Here is a 19366-nt window from a genome sequence, read left to right as displayed (position 1 = left end):
GAGGGACGTGGGGTGCCCTGGTGAGAGTAATGTGGGGTGCCCTGGTGGGAGGAGGAAGAGGAACTTTGAACACAGGGTGTTTGGAGGACTGGGCCCTACCAAGCCTAGTGAAGCCCCAAAGAAACAAGTCAGCTGGAAAACAACACCAGTGTCTATGCAGGCCCTCTGTCGCTGGCTGTCTGCTGATGTCACAGGTTCTACTTCTAGAACCAGTCTTCACTGGCTGGGGTTTAGTGGCCACATGTTGTGTGAGTTTCTGCTGGGCTCCACACCTGCCCCAAATCCTCCCCCAGAGAGGGCTCAACTCAGGAAGGGCTCTAGAGACAATCCCCAACTTCTACCTACTAGGGACCCAGGCCGGGGTGCTGCATGGCCCTCAAGGTACCTGAAAGACAAGAACAGTTTGCACAACATTTAACAGTCCCTCCCAGGGGAGAGCCGCCCCCAGCCTTCTGGGGCTGGGTGGTCCTGCTGAGAATAAACAGCGGGTGATAGGTAGCTCTTCATTACGTGGTGGCTGCTATCCTGCTTCTGGGTACCTTCCACACAGTCCCCCAGGTTCGTTTCCTGAGCTAAGCTGAGCTCAGTATGACTGAGCAGAGCCTGGAAGACTCTGGCTGGGCGGTCCCCAGGCATGGTTGCCTCCTCCTGGGACCTGGGGAACAAAGGGGAACTGGCTTGGGAGGGCAGGTGGCAACCACGTGCTCTCCCAGCTGTGGCTGGGCCAGGCAGGAAGGTGACTTGAGCGCCCTCTGCCGATCTGGGTGCTCCTGGAGAGAGGAAGTGGCAGTTTAGGGCTAAAGCGGCCATACCTTTTCAGCAAGGAAGGGCTGGCTGGGTGCTCCTCAGTGAGTCCTTGTGTGAGTCTGGGAAGGTGTGCCTGCCAGTGGCTGGGTCTTTGTCCGCAGATAGATGTGGGGATGCCTCTGTGGTGTGTATGATGATAGGCATGTGTGTGCATGAGCGTGCCTGCACCTGTATATGTGTGTATTTGACCAGGTGTACATGCAGTGTGTGCAATGTACTTACTGTTTACATGTGTCTACACCTGTTCTTGTCTGAGTGTGGATGTTATTATATGCATGGCCCATCTGTGTGAGTATATATCTCTTTGAGTACAGATGTCCATACCCACATCTGTTCACTTGGGTTAGCCCTGGGCTGGACATGACTAGAACCACCAGGGCTTCCTGGGGAGGTTGCAGGACAGGCAGCGGAGGGAGACTGTCCATGCCATTCTTAAGTTCATCCAGGGCCTTGTGGGAAAGGGGAAGATGCTGGCTGTGGTGGCACATGCCCTTTAATCCCAGGGCATGGGAGGCAGGGGCAGGCAGATTTCGGTGAGTTTGAGGATAGCCTGGTCTACACAGTGAGTTCCAGGACAGTCAGAGCTACATAGTGAGACCTTGTTTCAAAAAAGGAAAAAAAAAAAAAAAAGCTGGAGAGACATCTCAGTGGTTAAGAGTACTTACTAGGTGCTCTTCCAGAGGACCTGGGTTCAATCCCCAGCACACACATGGCAGCTCACTCCTGTTCCAGGGGATCTGACACCCTCATACAGTCATACATGCGGGCAAAACACCACTGCATATAAAATAAAAATGAAGTCATTTTTAAAAGAAAAAGAAAGAGGGAGAAATCTACTGGCCTGTCACCCATCCCTCGCTCCAGAGCCCCTGCATCACTGTGCATAGCCATCATGCAGCTTCACAAAGGAGGCCATGGGGCTCTAAGGCCACCTGCAAAAACCCACAGTGTCTCCTCAGGGGAAGCCATCCAAGATGAGACTTGAGGGACAGGGAAAGCCTGGAGCAGCAGGCAGTGGAGCAAGGGAGTGGGGACCTCTGGGGTCAGCGCATAGAGAGCAGAAAGTTGGAGAGGAAAGCGGATGACTGTGATCTTGGGGGTCAGGTCCAGTGGTGAGTAGCAAGGCCAGAGGTGGCCAGTATGGGATTTCCATTTTGGGGGTGTAGACAGGGCTCTAGGAAAAAGAGTTTCATTCTCCCTATTATTTGAACTTTGCATTAAGAGACACAGCTACTCTCTAAGAAGCCCAGGTTGACTTCAAACTCTCAATCCTCCTGCCTCGCTCCTGTGCAAGAATGACAGGCATGGGGGGCTGGAGAGAGGACTCAGTGGTTAAGAGCACTGGCTGCTCTTCCAGAGAACTCAGGTTCGATTCCTAGCACCCATATGGCAGGCCACAAATGTCTGTAGCTCTAGGTCCAGGTGATCCGACACCCTCACACAGGCATTCATGTGTGCCTGTGCATATAAAATGTAATTGCACAAAAAATATGAATAAATAATAAATAACAGATAGGCATAAGCCACTAAGACCCATTTTCCTATAGGGTACCCTGCCTGTCCCTGCTATAGACAAATCCCTAAATCCTAAAATGTCAGGAGGTTAGTGCTGACCCCAAACAAATACACCTGAGACCTGGAACCTTCCCGCTGATGGCCTGGGGGTTCATCCAGCACCCAGTGCTGATCATGCCATGCCAGCTGCAACAGCCTCTGGCTGCCTCTTATACCATCAATGCCTCCTCTGTGGACTCGGGAGGTTGGCCTGAGAAAGGCCTTGGGCCTGGGCCAGCCTGGTCCTCTCACCGGGTGGCACCAGACTGGCCTCTTCTTTGGCTCAAGCCTCGAGCTCTTCATGGTAATCTCCAACCTACAGCCCAGTGCCCTTGAAGAACCCTGCTCAAGGAACTGAGCCCAGGGAGGGGGTCTCTGCATACACGTCCATTCTAGCTCAGCAATATGGGCCATGTGTGCGCACACCTGCATAGGGGGAAGGTAGTGTGTTTTTTCTGAGCTAGTAGAACATCAGCTCCTGGCCCCACCCAACTGGGAAGTTCTTAAGGCCTGCTCCGGCTGGGCCCCCTTTGTTCTCGCACCCCCCCCCACTTGCTCAGGCCCTCACCCCACCACCTGGAGGGGGTTGTAAGCAAAGGTAACCACACCAAGGACAGTGTCCTGTTACCCTGTCCGAACCTCCCAACACACTGGGGGAACATGGCTGACTCCTGTCTCTGCACTGTGGCTACCTACCCATCAGCTCTCTATGGTTGGCTCCGCATCTTCAACTGACTCCGGGGTACACTGCCCACTCATGGAGTTGTTCAAGGCCCCTCAGTTGCCTAACCTCATGTTTCCTCCTCTAGGAACCCCTCTTTTTATTTATGTATTTATTTGAGTTTCATGTAGCCCAAGCTGGCCTCAAAACTTACTATGTGGCTTGAATTTCTAACCCTCCTCTTTGCCTCTTGAAGCTGGGGTTACAGGCATGTACCACCAAGGACAGTGTTGTGCTGGAGCCTAGCTCAGGGCTTTATGCATGCTAGGCAAGCATTCTACCAATGAGTTACATCCCCTGCCCTCCAGTTCTCCGGCCTTAATTCCTCCTCCTAATTCCCCACCCCAATCATTGCCCCCAAGCCTTTGCCCAGCTTACCCCTACCCCAGGCTGCCTTCTGCCCTTGTCTATTGGTGAAATTATTAAGGCCACTACAAGAGCAGTGGGCTCTGCTCTGCCAGGATTCCTGTTCCTCCCAGTGACGACGCGTCCTCTCTGCTGCTCCCCACAAAGCTCAGCTCTGAGCCGGGCTGTGGTGGTGCACGCCTGTAATCCCAGCACTCAGGAGACAGAGGCAGGCGGATCTCTGTGAGTTCGAGGCCAGCCTGGGCTACAGAGTGAGTTCCAGGAAAGGCGCAAAGCTACACAGAGAAACCCTGTCTCGAAAAACCAAAAAAAAAAAAAAAAAGAAAAGAAAGAAAGAAAGAAAGAAAAGCTCAGCCTGAAGCCCCTGGAGTCCTGCATGCTGCTGCCTCTCTCCTGGAGCAGGTGCTGGCTCAGAGCTTCAGCAGTCAAGGGAACAGGCAGTGGTGGGGGCTCACAGGGAGCTGCCAGCCCCTCCTGATATCAGCAGCTCCTAGCTCCAAGGGGCTTTGCCAAGCCAGCACATGTGACAGCAGGAATGCACACGCTGTGTCCATGCATTGCCTGCAGGAGCACATGCTCACGGTACACTCAGCCTGTCTGCTGTGTCCTGCAGCCCACATGGCAGTAGTGGCTGTGGGCATGACAGACCTTTACCCACGAGATATGCCATCCAGACAGGCAGACACAGAGCTGGTGAACACTAGCACAGGGTTCAAGACAGTCCCCTCCAGGACTATCCCTGTGCAGGTAGCCGATGGCAGTATGGGTCCTAGCCCTCACTTCCCAGACGCCGCTGGCCTTCCTTCACCCATTTCTCTATGCCCTCACCAACGGTCACCCTGGGGTCTCCTGCCATTACCGTCAGCTTCCCTGTTAGCCGGAGTCTCCTGACCTCCCCAGCTCTGGTTGTCCCTTTGCTCCTAGTCAAGGCCCTCACAGAAGACTTTTCTGGACCTGTCATCTGGGACCCTCTCTCTTCCTCCCTCTGTCCAAGGATGGTCCATTTTTCTCTTGAAAGCTCCTTAAGGACCCTGTGCTCCAGCAGGCAGAGGCCCTTCCTTACTCCTTGCCACTGCTCTCAGGACTCAGCACTTGGGGCAATCACCCAGCCCCAGGCTTCTAGCACTCTGTTCTGGGCAGATTTATGCACAGGGAAGAGTAGAGGCCAGAGCAGGAGGCCAGCCGAGGGGCAGTCATGCTCTGGTCCCTTCCCCCACCGCTCCACTCATTATCAACTTAAGCTTGTGTACAAACAGCAGCTGGCCTCTTTTGTCAACCCCCCCACCCTCCCTGCCCCTCCCTGAAATGCTTCCCAACTGGCTCCTCCAATGCCCCCACCCAAGGTGACTTAGCAGCTAGATCCCTGGGGACTCCTTGGGAGGGAGGAGGGCAGCCCTTGGTGTTCTTGGTTTTAAATTCTCCTCCAATTTGGTGATGTTAATCTACCTGGAACACCATAAGAACCAGAGAGGGCTAGGAACCAAAGCCATGCCTAAGGTGGGCATAGGCAAGAAGCAGGCCTCACCAGCACCAGCAGCAGCACCACCACCCCCTCCCCCAGGCCTGCATGTTTACAGTCTGCTGCCCTGCCTCAGTTGTCCTGACTGTCCCCACTGCCCAACACTGTTGTAAGGGGACAGGCGGAGATCACCTGGCTATCCCCTAGACGCCTGGCAAAGGCTTCAACAAAAGCGATTCTGCCTGCCTGGGGTTAGGGCAGGAAGGCAGGCAGGGCTAGATGCCTGGGACCCAGTTGTCAACACCCAGGTGCTGGAGCTGGTTGAACAGGAGCTGTTCAGCAGAGGACAGGATTCCGAGAGTCAGAAGTAGATAGAGAGGTGCACACCTTTTATCCCAGCACTCGGGAGGCAGAGCCAGGCAGATCTCTAAGTCAGAGGCCAGCTTGGTCTACAGAGTCAGTTCCAGGACAGCCAGGGCTATCCACAGAGAAACCCTGTCTCAAAAAAAAAAAAAAGTGACAACACTATAATTGATCCCATTTTGCAGATGTGAAAACTGTGGCTCCAATTCAGCCAGTGAGAGCACCTCTGCTCAGTGTCAGGATGAACCAAGAAAAGCCTGCTCTGTTGGAGAGGGAGCTGGGGGTTGTTTGGCAACCTAGGAGCCGCCACTGTGGGTGGGCCGTGACTGGGATTCCTAGGTCAGGGCTCACTGGGGGGATATCCCAGACTCCGGGACAAAAGGGGACCATGCACCTCCGACTTCCAGGGTCGTCACGGGATACCCCCCAAAGTCGGCCAGGAGTTCGCTGGCGGGTGGATACGAAAGCTATTGTACCAGGGGAACCCCCGCAGCACGGGCAGCGGCTGAGAGGCCGAGGAAGGAAAGGTGGAGCCAGAGCTGGCCTCTGCCCAGGTCCCGTGCTCCTCCGTGCCCACCACCTCAAGCCAAGGCCCGCCTCCCAAAGCGCTTTGTCCCGGCCCTGCAGAGCCACCCGGGGCAGACGGGGCTGAGTGTGCAAGGCCACGAGCGAGCCGTCTTGGCGGCGAGGCCAGGAGGCCCCCTAGCGGGCCCTGCACACGCGTGCACGTACACGGCCTGGTCGGCGCGGGCGGAAGTCACAGGGCCGGAGACCCGCCGCGGCCCCGGGGCCAGCGGGAACAAAGGACGCGGCGGGCGAGACGGGCTGGCCGAGCGGTGATTGGCGGCTGGTAGGCAGCCCGGGCCGAGGCACGATTGGTTGCGGCCTCGGCCCCGGCCCCGCCCCTCGATGCCAAACTCGGAGCCCCCGGCAACCCACCGCCGCCCCCGCCGGCCCCTGTGCGGACCTGCCGGGCAGGCGGCCATCGGCACCCGCGAGGCCGCCTGCAGCCTGCCGCCGGCCTCGGGCGTTGGCGCTGCCTCCCCGCCAGAGCTGGAGAGCAATGGCCGGACTCCCTCGCCCTCCGCCCGGGGGCACGAGGTGGGCGTCGGGGCTGGCTGGTGCAGCAGGTCCCGGACGCGGCCTCCTGGGGAGGCCCCACGGCCACTCTAGGGCCCGGGTGCACGCGTGGACAGGGGCCGGACCCCAGGGAGCTGTCCGGAGGGCGGTAGCTGCCCTGGGAGAAGGGCCGGACAACAGGGATCTCGAGGGCCAGGAGAGGACGAGGGAGTGAGGGGAGCCGCGGTCTGCAAGCCAAGTCTGGGGAATTGCACCGCAGCGCCTAGGATAGAGATGGGGTTCTGAAGCCCAGCCAGGGTGGAGGCGTAAGGGGGCGCGACCCGGGCTGAGGATTAGCCGTGCCACGGCGTGGTGGTTACAAACGAGCCGAGGGACCTTTCTCAACAGAGTTCCCCTTTCCCAGATGCTGAAGAGGTGAGAGGGTGGGGCTCGGGGCCCGGCTACCAATCACAGCCTCCGCTCCGCTTTGAATCTGGGTTGGCGGGCGCGGGCTGCGGGCCGCCAGGTGTGCTGGGGCCCTCTTTGTCCCCACTTGGCGCTGGCACGACCCACTCCACCCCCACCCTTCAAGCCCAGTCCCGCTGGTTCCCCTGTCTCCCGACACTCCTTCCCGCCCCACCCCACCCCCGGTAGGAAGCTAAAGCCGGATTCGGGTCGGGGTTCCTTGCAGGGCTGGGGACTGAACCAGTCTTCTAAATTCCAGCTTTGCATAGGGGTCATAATCCATTAGAGACAGGTAGTTCCTCCGCCGCTGGCCACCAAGGCTGGTGCAAGGGTGGAGGTCGGTGTGGGAGGTACTTGGTACCAAAAAATCCTTGAAGAAGGCCTTGAGATTTCCAAACTTGTGAGTTAGATTCCCCAGGACTCACTTGTAGTGAGATTAGACAACTGACTCTCAGAAACTGTCCTCTGAAGTCCACACGGTCTCTGTGGGTGTGGGTGTGTAAATACTTGTAAAAAAGAAAAATTTAAACTCCAAGAGAGGGCTACCCTATGCACAAGATATGTGTGTGTGCCTATGTGACCCCACACAAGCCTCTTGAGGATGCGTGGTTCCTCAGCTGAGAGACAGATAAAATGGGCTTGTGTTCCCGGCTGCTGAGAAGATTAAGTGGGATCCTGAAGAGGAAGCTTTATTAAAGGAAAGCCTTCATGTATTCAAGTATGAAGTATGTTATCAGAGCTGGAGCCCAGCAGCCACCCAGTGTGGGCCTCAGAGCCTGACCCATCCTAGAGAGAGAGGGTGCCAGGCCTTATCAGAGTGGCCAGTATCGGCCTGAAGTCCCATGAAGCCCTGAATCCCTCAACCCTAACAGAAGAAAGCCAGGGTTTGAGTTCTCACACCATTTCCAAGCTGTCTGGGTTAGGTAGGGCGGAGGAAATAGAGGTTACTTTAGCTCTGGGAGTGTTTGGCTCCTCTCCCAGGTAATCTGAAGACAGGCCTGGAGGCTACATGCTTCATGCCCCTACCCCACACCAGCCCTCTTCATCCTCCCTGCTCCAAGCTCTGGCAGAAACACGACTTTCGATTTACCTCCCTATGCTTCTCAAATCCTTCTTCCCCCAGGTACCGCTGTGGCTGCTGTTGGACCATGTCAGGAGCTGTCCAGTCCTCCACCACTGCCTGGCCCACCAGGGTCAAGTGAAAACTAGATCTTGTCCCTTGTCTGATAAAATGCTCTTGAGCTGTGTCCTGGTGTGCACTCCTGTGATCCCAGAACTTGGGAGCTAGAAACAGGAGAACCAGAAAGGAGTTCAGGGCTATCCTCGAAGCCAGCATGGACTACAGAAGACTATAGACTAGTTAAAAAAACAAAAATTAAGGCCACAAATCTGCCAATCCCTCCAATCTGTAGGTGTATGCGTCCCTCAGTCTCCTAGCCATCTTGTCCCCTCTTCCACCTTCCTTCTGCGTCCCAGTGCCTGTCACAAAATTGGGATCAGTGCATATTTAGAAATGAAAAATTGGTGGACCAGGAGGCTGGGACGATCGGCTTTTCCAGTGCTCACCCGCCCCCTGGTGGTCATCACGAGCACTCCAGGCCTTAGCAATGAGATAATACAAGATAGCTTCGGGGCTAGGGAAGGAAGGAGGCTACCCACTGCCATCGAACAGGCTGTAACTCAGGAGGACCCCAGAGCTGTGGCCCTACAGGAGCTTGGGACAGCGGGACTTTTCCGTTCCTTCTCACAGAGATCCCTTTACAGTGTGTGTGCGTGCCTGTGCACACACTCATGCCCATATGTACTTGTTAGTGTGAGCTGTGCCCAGAGCTCAGGAGGCCAAGTGTTCAACCGTGTCTGCACTGAACAGATGGCGGCAGCAGATTCTGCCTTCGGAAGATGTTCATGTGGGTGGAGCTGCGTGTGATCAAGCCAGCCCGCCGCATTCATGTGTCTGTCCCCAGCCTGTGAGACTGTTACCAGGAACCTGGGTCTGAGATGAGGCTCAGTCTGCCAGTGCAGGCTGCAAGCCTGTCACTGGAAGAGATCCAACTGTCATTGGTTCCAGGTGTCTGGGGTCTAGAAGGACCGACACCTAAGTCCTAAATCTTGCTGCAGACATCCTGCTGGTGCTGGAGGGTGGCTGGCTTTCTCCTTCCCTCACAGTGCATAGTTACTGTGTTGGTGTGACGGCCTCTCGCTGTTTACACTCTGCTCTCCCTGAGCACCTGCTGGGCATGCTCCCAGGGTAAGGAGTTCAAGTCACATGTCCTCAGTTGCGGGTTTAGACATCTGCCCAGTCTTCTGGTTCTCTCATCTGTTGTCTCCTGGAGTGACTGACCCGAGGCTGCCATGAAAGGAAGGATCAATGAGCCAGGTTCTGGGAGTGGTGTGATGTAGACAAGGTGCTGAACTGCTTTTAGTCTGCTGCCTCACTTGCTGGACAGGGGAAATCCGAGCACATACCTGGTGGTTGAGCCAGGTCTGGAGGCCCATGCTGTAATCCCAGCACTTGGGAGGCTGGGCAAGGAGGATCTTGAGTCCAAAGCCAGCCTGGGCTACAAAGTGAATTCCAGGCCAGGTCAGCCTAGGCTACAGCATGAGACCCTATTTTTAAAACAGAAAAGAGCCCAGCCTAGAGGTACGCACCAGTAATCCTAGCTACTTGGGGGTCTGAAGCAGGAGTATCACAAGTTCAAGGCCTGCCTGGACAACAGACAGAGTCTCAAAGAGAAGGGGCGGTGGTGGCGTATGCCTTTAATCCCAGCACGCAGGAGACAGAGGCAGGCAGATCTCTGTGGGTTCAAGGCCAGCCTGGGCTACAGAGTGAGTTCCAGGACAGCCAGGACTACACAGAGGAACCCTGTCTCAAAAGAAAAAGAAAGAAAACAGGTCTAGAGACAGTGCAGTGGTAGTGAGTAGTAGTGTGCTTGCCTATGTGTGAGACTCTGGATCTGATATATATATATGTATATGACATACATATATGAGAAACGGGAAATTAAAATGAAGGATGGAAACTTTGAATTGAGTGTGGCCGTTCTGGGGTACTTTTAACTTCTCACCAGCTTCTGCCCTGTTCTTCACGTCCCCATGTCTCTTGTCCTGTGACGGTGGCCACAGAGAAGACCAATCCCTGCATCTTTAGGGACTGGCAGCAGCCTCCCTAGTCTAAGAATAATGTACAACTCCTGAGCTGCTGCCTCGTCCGCTTCATGCAGACACCGAAGACACAGACGTGATTTCCTGCTCCCCAAGCTGCAACACCTACTGAGTAAGCTTGTGTACCCAGGGGAGTGAAGGCCAGAAGTTTGAAGCAAGTTCTTTCCAGCTTCCAGCCTGGGCATGTTTGGCCACCTGGGGGAGCCCTCTGTCCCCTTCAGTCAGAGGAGTGGGAGGGGTGTGTGGAGACAGAAATCCATCTGTGTCAGCCCCCACCCTTAAGACACATGATTATGAACAAAAATGCCTAAGGATGGACTAGGGCTGGGGAGGGTGACTTGCTTAGGAGCCAGGGCATCAGAGAGAACATACATCAAGCACCTCAAAATGTGTCCACCTGTTGCTCAGGAAGAATAATTCATTGAGAAGCCTGCTTCTTTGGCCTTGTACTGACACCAAGATGGGTGGGGCCACTAGATCCTGTCTCAAGAAAAGGTAGAGACCTGGGGTACAGCTCAACTGGCAAAGTGTTCACAGAAAGGTCTGGGTTTGATTCTCCAGACCACATCAATCTGGGCATGGAGAACAGGCCTACAATCTCAGCATTCTGGGAGGTGGCAGCAGGAAAATCAAAAGTTCAAGGGCATCCTCAGCTACATAGTGAGTCTAAGGTCAGCTTGGGATACATGAGACCCTGTCTCAAAAAAACAAAACAAGGCCTGGAGAGATGGTTCAGTGGTTAAGAGCACTGGCTGCTCTTCCAGAGGACCTGGGTTCAATTCCCAGTACCCACAGGGCAGCTCACACCTGTCTAACTCCAGTTCCAGGGGACTTGACACCCTCACAGAGACATACATGCAGGCAAAGCACCAAAGCACACTTAAAAAAAAAAAAAGACTCAGGTGTCCCAAGAATGGAGAGCAAGAGGTAGAGATTGTGGCTGGACATCCCCTTCGAGGGGGTAGCTATGAGGGAAGGTGCTAAGACAAGTCGGTGACACCTCATGTTACTCAACAAAAGATGGACCTGGGTGGCTGCAGACAGCCTGGAGGTTAGAGTCGGTTGCCCTTGAGTGGGGACGGTAGAGGGTGAAGCCATGCTCAACAGCTCCAGCCCGCTGGGAGGGGTGTGTTACAAACTGCCTTCTCCACTGGGGCTTCTGAGAACTGTCTGCAGGCACAGACTCAGGAGTGGTAGACTGTGGAGGGGACCTCGTGGTGGTTCAGGGTTGGAGTGTCTTGGGTTCCTTCTAACAGGCAGAGGGAGCTGGGGTCCCCCTTCTTCCCATCTGCCTTGGAACCTGAGTCCCCTTTGCACAGGAGTTCCTAAGCCATCTCTTCCTCCATCAGCTTGGTAAGGAGCTACCTCTCTAAGCACAGAACAAAGTGGTGGTGTTGGCTGGCACTTGGGAGCCCCTCGCCTGGCCCAGTTTGCCCCTGAAGCCAGGGAAGCAGATGGCTTCTCTGGTTGCTCCACAGTAAACCCCAGGGGAGCCCCTTGCTCCACCCCCACCCCCACCCCCATCTTCCTACTAACCCTTTAGGAAGCAGTGAGCTGAAAGAGAAAACATCTGGGGCTCCCCAGGGCCTGCCTGCCCAGCTGCTTGCCAGCACCAGTGCTGGTGCCTTCTAGCATCTTTGACAGAGTCCTAAGCTTGGCTCCCTACTACTCCATGGTATTTGTGTGTGTGTGTGTTGGTGGTGGTGGGGGGTGCCTATGGACCTACCCTGCCTGAATCCATGATGTCCCTTTAGAGAGGGTGCCAGCCAGACTGCTAGCATTTCTCTCAGGGTCTGGGAGACTGCCAAGATGACAGTATAGGATGCCATAGGACCCATGTGAATTTCAGTGACCTGAATGAAAGTCAGCGCCACTGTTCCTCTCCAGGTGCCCAGGCCACTACTGTCTGAGGACACTATGGTATCAGGTCACTGGGCACTTGTTTGGGCATCTGGGTGTGGCTGAACAGTGTCAGAAAAGGAACCCACACTGATTTACATATGAGGCTACATTAGCAATTTCACAGCCAGTCTCTCAGCTTGACAGTCCCTCCCAGGCCAGCTCAGACAGCCTGCTCTTTCAGAATGGGAAAGTTACAGACTAAACTATCAAAGCTGGGACCCATCAGCACAGGTCACCCTTTCAGAATCCAGGCGGCCTCCCTCTTGGGAGTGTAGATGTTGGGGAGTCAGAAAGAATCCAGTAGTCCTCTGAGCTGCATGTGGTTCCCTGAGCAAGCAGAAGCTGGGTGAAGACAGCAGAGGGAACCTATCTCCAGAGCTAGGGACCAGGGGATGGAACAAGCAGAAGCCTATAACGTAGGTGTGGGCTCTGCTTTAGGTAACACGAATGTGGGGGTTGAGTTGGTGTCTTCCAGAACTAGAGTGAACCAGCACCGTCCCCCAGGGCAGACTTTGGCCCAAGGGGGCTCTGAAGGGAGCTTAGGAATCAGGAGAGCTGTCCTCCTGGGGCCTCTCTCCAAAGCCTTCTCCACTGCCCTGCACCGACATGTTTGTTTCTGCTGTCACAACTATCTTACTGTGACAATCAGTGAGCTTCTCCACACCCTGTGACACCCTCCCCCCAGGACCCCGCCTGAGGCTTCCACTTATACCAGACCTGGACTGAGGTTTACCGCTTTTCCAGGGAGGACAGCTTCTCTGGCCAGAGGTTGCAGGTCCCTCCCAGGAAAGCTTTCTCCACTTGTCCTTGGTCTGCAAATTTCAAGTCATCCTGTGGGTCTCTTGAGTCTGTTCAAGAAAGCTTTGGGGTCTGAACTACAAGCTATGAGCAAGAGAGAGACATATGAATTGAACCAACTCCAAACTGCAGAGGAAACAAGAATCCCAGGCCATGTGTGGTCTTTACAGATCACTGGTGGGGGCTGTTCCTCTCCTTCTAGCCTTCAGGAGTCAGTCAACAAACGGTAACCTGGAGCCATGTATTCACAGCTACACCAAACCTGTGCAACTAGGTGGGAGGGGTAACCACTGCTCTGAAAGGCCTGGGACCCTAAGGTGCCTCCAACAACCAATGCCAGGTACCCACTGATTATCCAATTATGGGTCTTAGCTTGGGAAGAGGGAAGAACCCTTAAGCTAGGTCTTGCTTGCTGAGGTTAAGCAAGAGCATTCCCTGGCTTTCTCTGCCCTCAACTAGAATCTTAGCTCCTTTAAAGGGTCTATCCAGAAAAGTCTGGGGCTGCCCACTCCTCATTCCAGGCCTCCTGAGATGGCCCAGACAGCATGAACCCTCCTAAGACACCCCTTGGTTGAGACTGAAAGTTCACAGGGTATGCTATTGAATACCTATAATTCCAGCACCAAAGAGATAGGGGCAGGAGGATCAGGGGTTCAAGGCCATCCTCCACTAGAGAGATAACAAGCAAGTTTGAGGTCAATCTGAGCTATATGAAAGCCTGTTTCATACAGACAAAAAAGGGTGGTGGTGATGTGTAGTGACACACAGCTTAAATCCCAGCAATCAGAAGGCAAGGCAAGCAGATTGCTGAGTTCAAAGCCAGCCTGGTCCACACCGGCCAGCCAGGGCCACATAAATAGACAGGGCTGGAGAGGAGGCTCAGAGGTCAAGAGCACTCACTGCTCTTGCAGAAGACCTAGGTTCAGTTCCTTGTTCCTGGTGACTCAAAACTACCTATAACTCCAGTTCCGGGGTTTCCTAAATCCTCTGACCTTTGAGGACACTTGCATACCTATACACAGGGTACACATAAACTCATAAAAATACACATACATGGGGCTGGAGAGATGAGTTGGCGGTTAAGACCATTGACCGCTCTTCTGGATGAGCCTGGTTCAATTCCCAGCACCCACATGGCAGCTCACAACTAACTACCTCAAGTTCCAGTGGATCTGACTCCCTCATATAGACATACACACAAACCAAACACCAATGCATGTGAAGTAAAAATAAAATTAAAAAATATATATACACATAAAAATACAAATCTTGAAAGAAAAAAAAATTAAATTAACAGGGCCTGTCAGTTAAAATTGCAGCTGTGCCTAGGGCCAAAACAGCCACAATGCAGTACTGAGAAGGAGGCCTCAGGGGCAGGCTGTGGGGAGCACAGCACAGGATTTCCCACTTCACTTCTGTGTCACTCAGGACACAACTGAGAGCCTTGCTTAGACCTACCACAGCCTCTCGTGATGAAGTGGCCCAGAAAAGAGCGGTGGCCAAGAGATTTAAGGACTGGTAGCAAAAAAAGGTCCAAATATATAAAGGCAGAGGAGCTGGGGGAGGGGCTAGCCCAATCTGGGCTGGAGAGTTCAGAGTGGGGGGTATGCCAGCCAGGATGACTCTGACAGGTTCTGAGAGATGCTGGGAGAACCTGGAAGCCAGGTCCACTTTTTTATGTAAAACGGGCACCTCAGTTTGAGATCTAACACAGTGCCCCACAAACGTGAGAATCTCAAACTGCTGGTCTTGCCAATTCTCACGGATTTGGATGCAATTAGCTGGACTCGGCCCAGAGAAAGCTCAGGCTGTAGGTGACTTTTCAGTGTCAAGGAGTAAGAACAGTGTCTAAGGGAAAGCAGAAGGGATGGGAGTCCCTGGGGTGTTGGTGGGGGGCCAGCCAGAGCCTGGCGGCTTGGGGGCCAGCCAGAGCCTGGCGGCTTAGGTACCAGCCTGGCAGGATGGAGGGTAAAAGCTTTCTGGACCCAGATCATGTTTCTGCTGCAGCTTCAAACAGTTCTCCCTGAGATCAGGCCAGGTGGGAATGCCTGGGGGCGAAGCTCCTCCTAAAGGCTTTAGAAGCATCTTAGGGGAGGACTGGGCATACAGTTTAGTGCTCATGGGTTCTGTGCCAAAACAGACTCCCTACCATGCCCTGCCCCTCCTCCACAAAGAAATAAAATACCAGGATGGAAATGTAGCCCAGCCGGTAGAGTGCTTGCTTACCTAGCATGCAACAGTCTATGGGTTTGAAGGCAACATCACATTAGGCATGGTGGCAAATACCTGTAACATCTGTCATCTCAGCACCTGAGAGGTAGACACAGGAAGATGAAAAGTTCAAACTCATCCTCAACTATACAGTGAATAAGAGGCCAGACTGGGCTGGGGTATATGGGATCCAGTCTCAAATAAATAAATGGTTGTTTGTTTATTTGTTTTTAAGACAAGGTTTCTCTGTGTAGCTCTAGCTGTCCTGGAACTCACTCTGTAGAACAGGCTGGCCTCAAACTCAGAGACTGTCCTGCCTCTGCCTCCCGAGTGCTGGGATTAAAGGTGTACCCCACCACCGCCAGATGATAAATAAAAAATTTAAAAGCCAGGTGTAGTTGAGCAAGACTTTAGTCTCAGGGCTGGGGGTAGGTGGGACAGGCGGATCTTTGTAAATTCAAGGTCAACCTGGTCTAAATAGGAATTCCAGACCAGGAAAAACAAAAACAAAAACAAACCCTCAGTAACTTGCGAAACTAAACATTGTGCTGAAATTGCTACATTGGCCAGTGAGACACTGACCTTGGGCAATTGGTGGGGAGGGCACAGTAAATACCAGGACTTGAGACGGAAGGAAGATCAGAGTAGCAGGGTCAGTAGTAGGCTCTGGGCTGCTTAGGGGCCCACTCTCCTATACTCAGGGCAGGCACAGGGAGCCTGCAGTGGGCAGTACCTTCCTGAGCGATGGCAGTCCTGCCAGCCTTGGACTTTGTATGAAGCAGTTGAGGGCTGGAGCTTCAGCAAACCTGGAAGAGAAACAACCACATTTCCATTCACGCAGCCCCCAACTTCCTGTCCCAGGGCTGCCTGCTCAAGAGTCACCTTGTATCCCCGCAGTGGCCAAAAATACCTTCCAAGGCTCTTGAAAAGAAGGGTTCTATACTGTGTCTAGTGCGCTGTAGGGCTGAGAGAGTAAGCAGCCCATTCCTGGTCTTTTCCCTCTGCAAGACCGGTGGTGTCTGGCTGACCTGCAGCCTCAGGAACACTCCCACCGACACAGGGAAAAGTTGGTGCCACAGGCAAGCATTGACCACTTCCTCCTGGGACCACCTGTGAGGGCTCTAAAACAAAAAGAAAGGCTAGCTCTTCCTCTGCAGATAGGGATGAGGGTGTGATGGGCAGCGGCACTGTTTCTGTGAGCAAAGGTCACTACAACCATCCAGGGGATGTGCTGTGCAGTCCTTCTCAGGCCCCTGGGTGCAGCCCTGGCTCTCCAAGGCACCACAAAAGGAAATGTTTGTGTCCCTGGCTAGCAGCCTCTGGACAGTGGGTTGACTACTCCCCCTCTTCCTCCCTCTAGGCCAAGGAGGCTGGACCTAGGAGGAGTCACCCGGATGCCTGGGTAGGAAGGTCAGCTCCGCCTCAGGAAGGCAGGAACAGAAAAGCCTGTGTGGTGGTACTCCAGTTGCTTCTTTTGTAGAGCCAGCCCTCAGAAAACCTCCCCCATGGTTCACATTCATGGCAATTGCTTGGGAATAAGCTTCCTGGTTGAAGGGCCAGGGACCCCCAAGCAGCCACCCCAGATCAGAACTCTGAAGGGTGACAGGAAGACTGTCCCCTAAGGCAACCCCCCATCCAGCCACACTGAGCCTCCAGAGCCCAGAGCAATGGTTTATTTCTCAGAGCTGTCAATGATGCATGCACCTTACCCCTAGCTACTACAGCTTAGGGGGGCTACTTCATGAGCTGCCTTCTGGTGGGCCTTCTGGGAGGTTTCCATTACAGTATTCTCTCTCTCTCTCTCTCTCTCTCAAGACCACAGACCCTCAGGAAGCAAGCAGGCACAAGGTAGCATTCATTTTTCTGTAACCAGTCTCACTGCGGGGACCTTTTTCCTTACATGTGGAAGTTAGAAGCAGGCACCGTGGCACCTTCTAGGTCTCTGTGGTTTACTTCTAGGGGCCAGAGAAACTCCTGCCAGGGGTTTCCTGGGCATGGACCCCAGCCCCAGGCAGTGGCTGTGGAAGCTGGAGAGGGCCATAGTGCTGGAGGGAGCCCACAGAGAGTAACAAAACCCAGGCTTCTAAGGAAAGCATGAAACCTAAATTTGGACTTGAGGCAGGGAGAGGGAAATGAGTCCTAACCTACTTCTCATTGGCCTTTAAAAAAAAATAAATAACTATGTAGTCTTTTATGCTTATTTACTTATTTATTTATTTTGGTTTTTCAAGACAGGGTTTCTCTGTGTAGCTTTGCACCTTTCCTGGATCTCACGCTGTAGCCCCAGGCTGTCCTGGAACTCACAGAGGTCCACCTGACTCTGCCTCCCGAGTGCTGGGATTAAAGGCGTGTGCCACCACTGCCCGGTTTATGTTTATTTACTTATGTGGCCTTTTAATTTTTTGAAATACTCTGTACTATTGGCTGTCCCGAAACTCACTATGTTTGGGGTCAGACCAGGCTGACCTGAAACTCGCAGAGATCCACCTGCCTCTGCCTCCCAAGGGATGAGATTAAAGGTGTGAGTCACCATAACCGACTTTCCCATTGGACTTTAAGTCAGGCTCCATGCTTGGCTTTCTGGGTTCCAGCCTGTGCCCCACTGGTAGGTTAAAATAGTGGCAAAACCTACTTGATGCCATGCCTGAGTGACATGGGGTCATGGGCAGCTGGCAGGATGCCAGACTGTAGGTACTCAGCTCCCAGAGCTGCCCAGATGTCCTGCCACTGACAGCTCACCCTGATGGCCAGCTGTGGTAACTTCCTTACACTATCACCTCCTGAGGGCTCCCAACTGGTGCCCTAGGAGTACAGTCAACTTCTCTACCCCACAATATAAGCTGTGGAGCGTGGCCAGATCTGGGGCAACTGTGAGAAACCAGGAGTTCAGGCTATGTCACACCAAGTCACTCCCTTCATGGGAAAGGGACAAGCCCAACATTCAAGCTCCACCACCTGTGTGTGTAGCCCTGGGTGTCCTAGAACTAGCTTTGTAGCCCAGGCTGGCCTCAAGAGATCTGCCTGCCTCTGCCTCCCAAGTGCAGGGATTAAAGGGTGCACCCAGCCCACCCCTCCATGTTTTAATTCAGGATTTACAGTACAGAAACAGAGACAGGCACTAGGAGCAAAGGTTTTGATGGATCACTTTAGCCTACGTGGGAAACAGTGAAATCCTGTCTCAGAACAGACCTTGGGGCAGGAGAATCAAGAGTTCAAGGCCAGTTACCTGTAAGTTCCAGAGCAGTCTAGGCTACAGGGTGAGTTGAAAAAGGACAAACACTAAACAAAGCACCTTGGTAACCTTCAATTAGGTGAAATGGAGAGGAAAAGAAAGAAAGAACCCCGAGAGACTGCTCGTAGGGTAACCTGCGTCCATGGCTGACAATCTAAATTCAGTCTGCACTACCAGACAAATGGAGAACCAACACCTGCAAGCTCTGGTGAATTCTAGATGGACACACAATAATAAATGTAATTAAACAAAAACCAGGCCAGGCGGTGGTGGCGCACGCCTTTAATCCTAGCACTCGGGAGGCAGAGGCAGGCGGATCTCTGAGTTCTAGGCCAGCCTGGGTTACAGAGTGAGTTCCAGGAAAGGTGCAGAGCTACACAGAGAAACCCTGTCTCGAAAAATAAAAAAAAAATTAAAAAAACAAAACAAAAACCAGCTTCATGGTGGTGGCGCACACCTTTGATCCCAGCAAGTGGGAGGCAGAGGCAGGGTTATCTTGGTGAATTCAAGGCCAACACATTGAGTTCCAGAACAGCCAAACCAAAACAGTTAAGTGAAAAAGAGATGCATATTTGAGGGCAAACTTTTTTTTGTTGTTGTTGTTTTTTCGAGACAGGGTTTCTCTGTAGCTCTGGAGCCTGTCCTGGATCTCACTCTGTAGCCCAGGCTGGCCTCAAACTCACAGAGATCCGTCTGGCTCTGCCTCCCAAGTGCTGGGATTACGGGTGTGCCACCACTGCCCGGCTCAATTTTTTTTTTTTGAAACAGGACCTTTTTACATTGCCTTGGCTGATCTGGAACTTTCAGAGATCTGCCTGCCTCTGCTTCCCAAGTGCTAGAATTAAAGGGATGTGCCTCCAGGACCAACCAGGAAACAAAATTCTTGTTATGTTGCTCCATCAAGTTTCAAAGGGTCGTCCATCAGCCTCCTGGGTACAGGCACCCACCATACCAGATTCAGGGGTTGGTATTTTTGAAATAGGTTTATTTTTTATTATTTATTATTTATTTAAAAGCAGGGTTTCACTGTGTAGCCCTGACCTGGAACTCATTTTGTAGACCAGACTGGACTTAAACTCACAGAGATCGCCAGGTGGTGGTGGTGCATACCTTTAATCTCGAGAGGCAGAGCCAGGCGGATCTCTGTGAGTTCTAGGCCAGCCTGGGCTACAGAGCGAGATCCAGGAAAGGTGCAAAGCTATACAGAGAAACCCTGTCTAGAAAAAAAGTCTCAAAAAAAAAAAAAAAAAAACAAAAAAAACAAAAC

General features: G+C 53.3%; 1 long non-coding RNA gene across 1 annotated transcript; it reads right to left on the bottom strand.

The window, feature by feature from the left end:
- Positions 1–14910: 14910 nt before the first annotated feature.
- LOC118573229 lies at positions 14911–16161 on the bottom strand. The gene is made up of 3 exons (XR_004943600.1): positions 15778–16161; positions 15450–15673; positions 14911–14966 (listed from the first exon to the last, which is right to left on the bottom strand). It is a non-coding gene; the product is annotated as an uncharacterized LOC118573229 (long non-coding RNA).
- Between the last annotated feature and the right edge of the window lie 3205 nt (positions 16162–19366).

This window comes from Onychomys torridus, chromosome 23, assembly GCF_903995425.1.
Source record: "Onychomys torridus chromosome 23, mOncTor1.1, whole genome shotgun sequence".
NCBI lineage: Eukaryota > Metazoa > Chordata > Mammalia > Rodentia > Cricetidae > Onychomys > Onychomys torridus.
The sequence above is the reverse complement of the archived record's forward strand: the minus strand, read 5'-3'. Positions and strand labels throughout refer to the sequence as shown.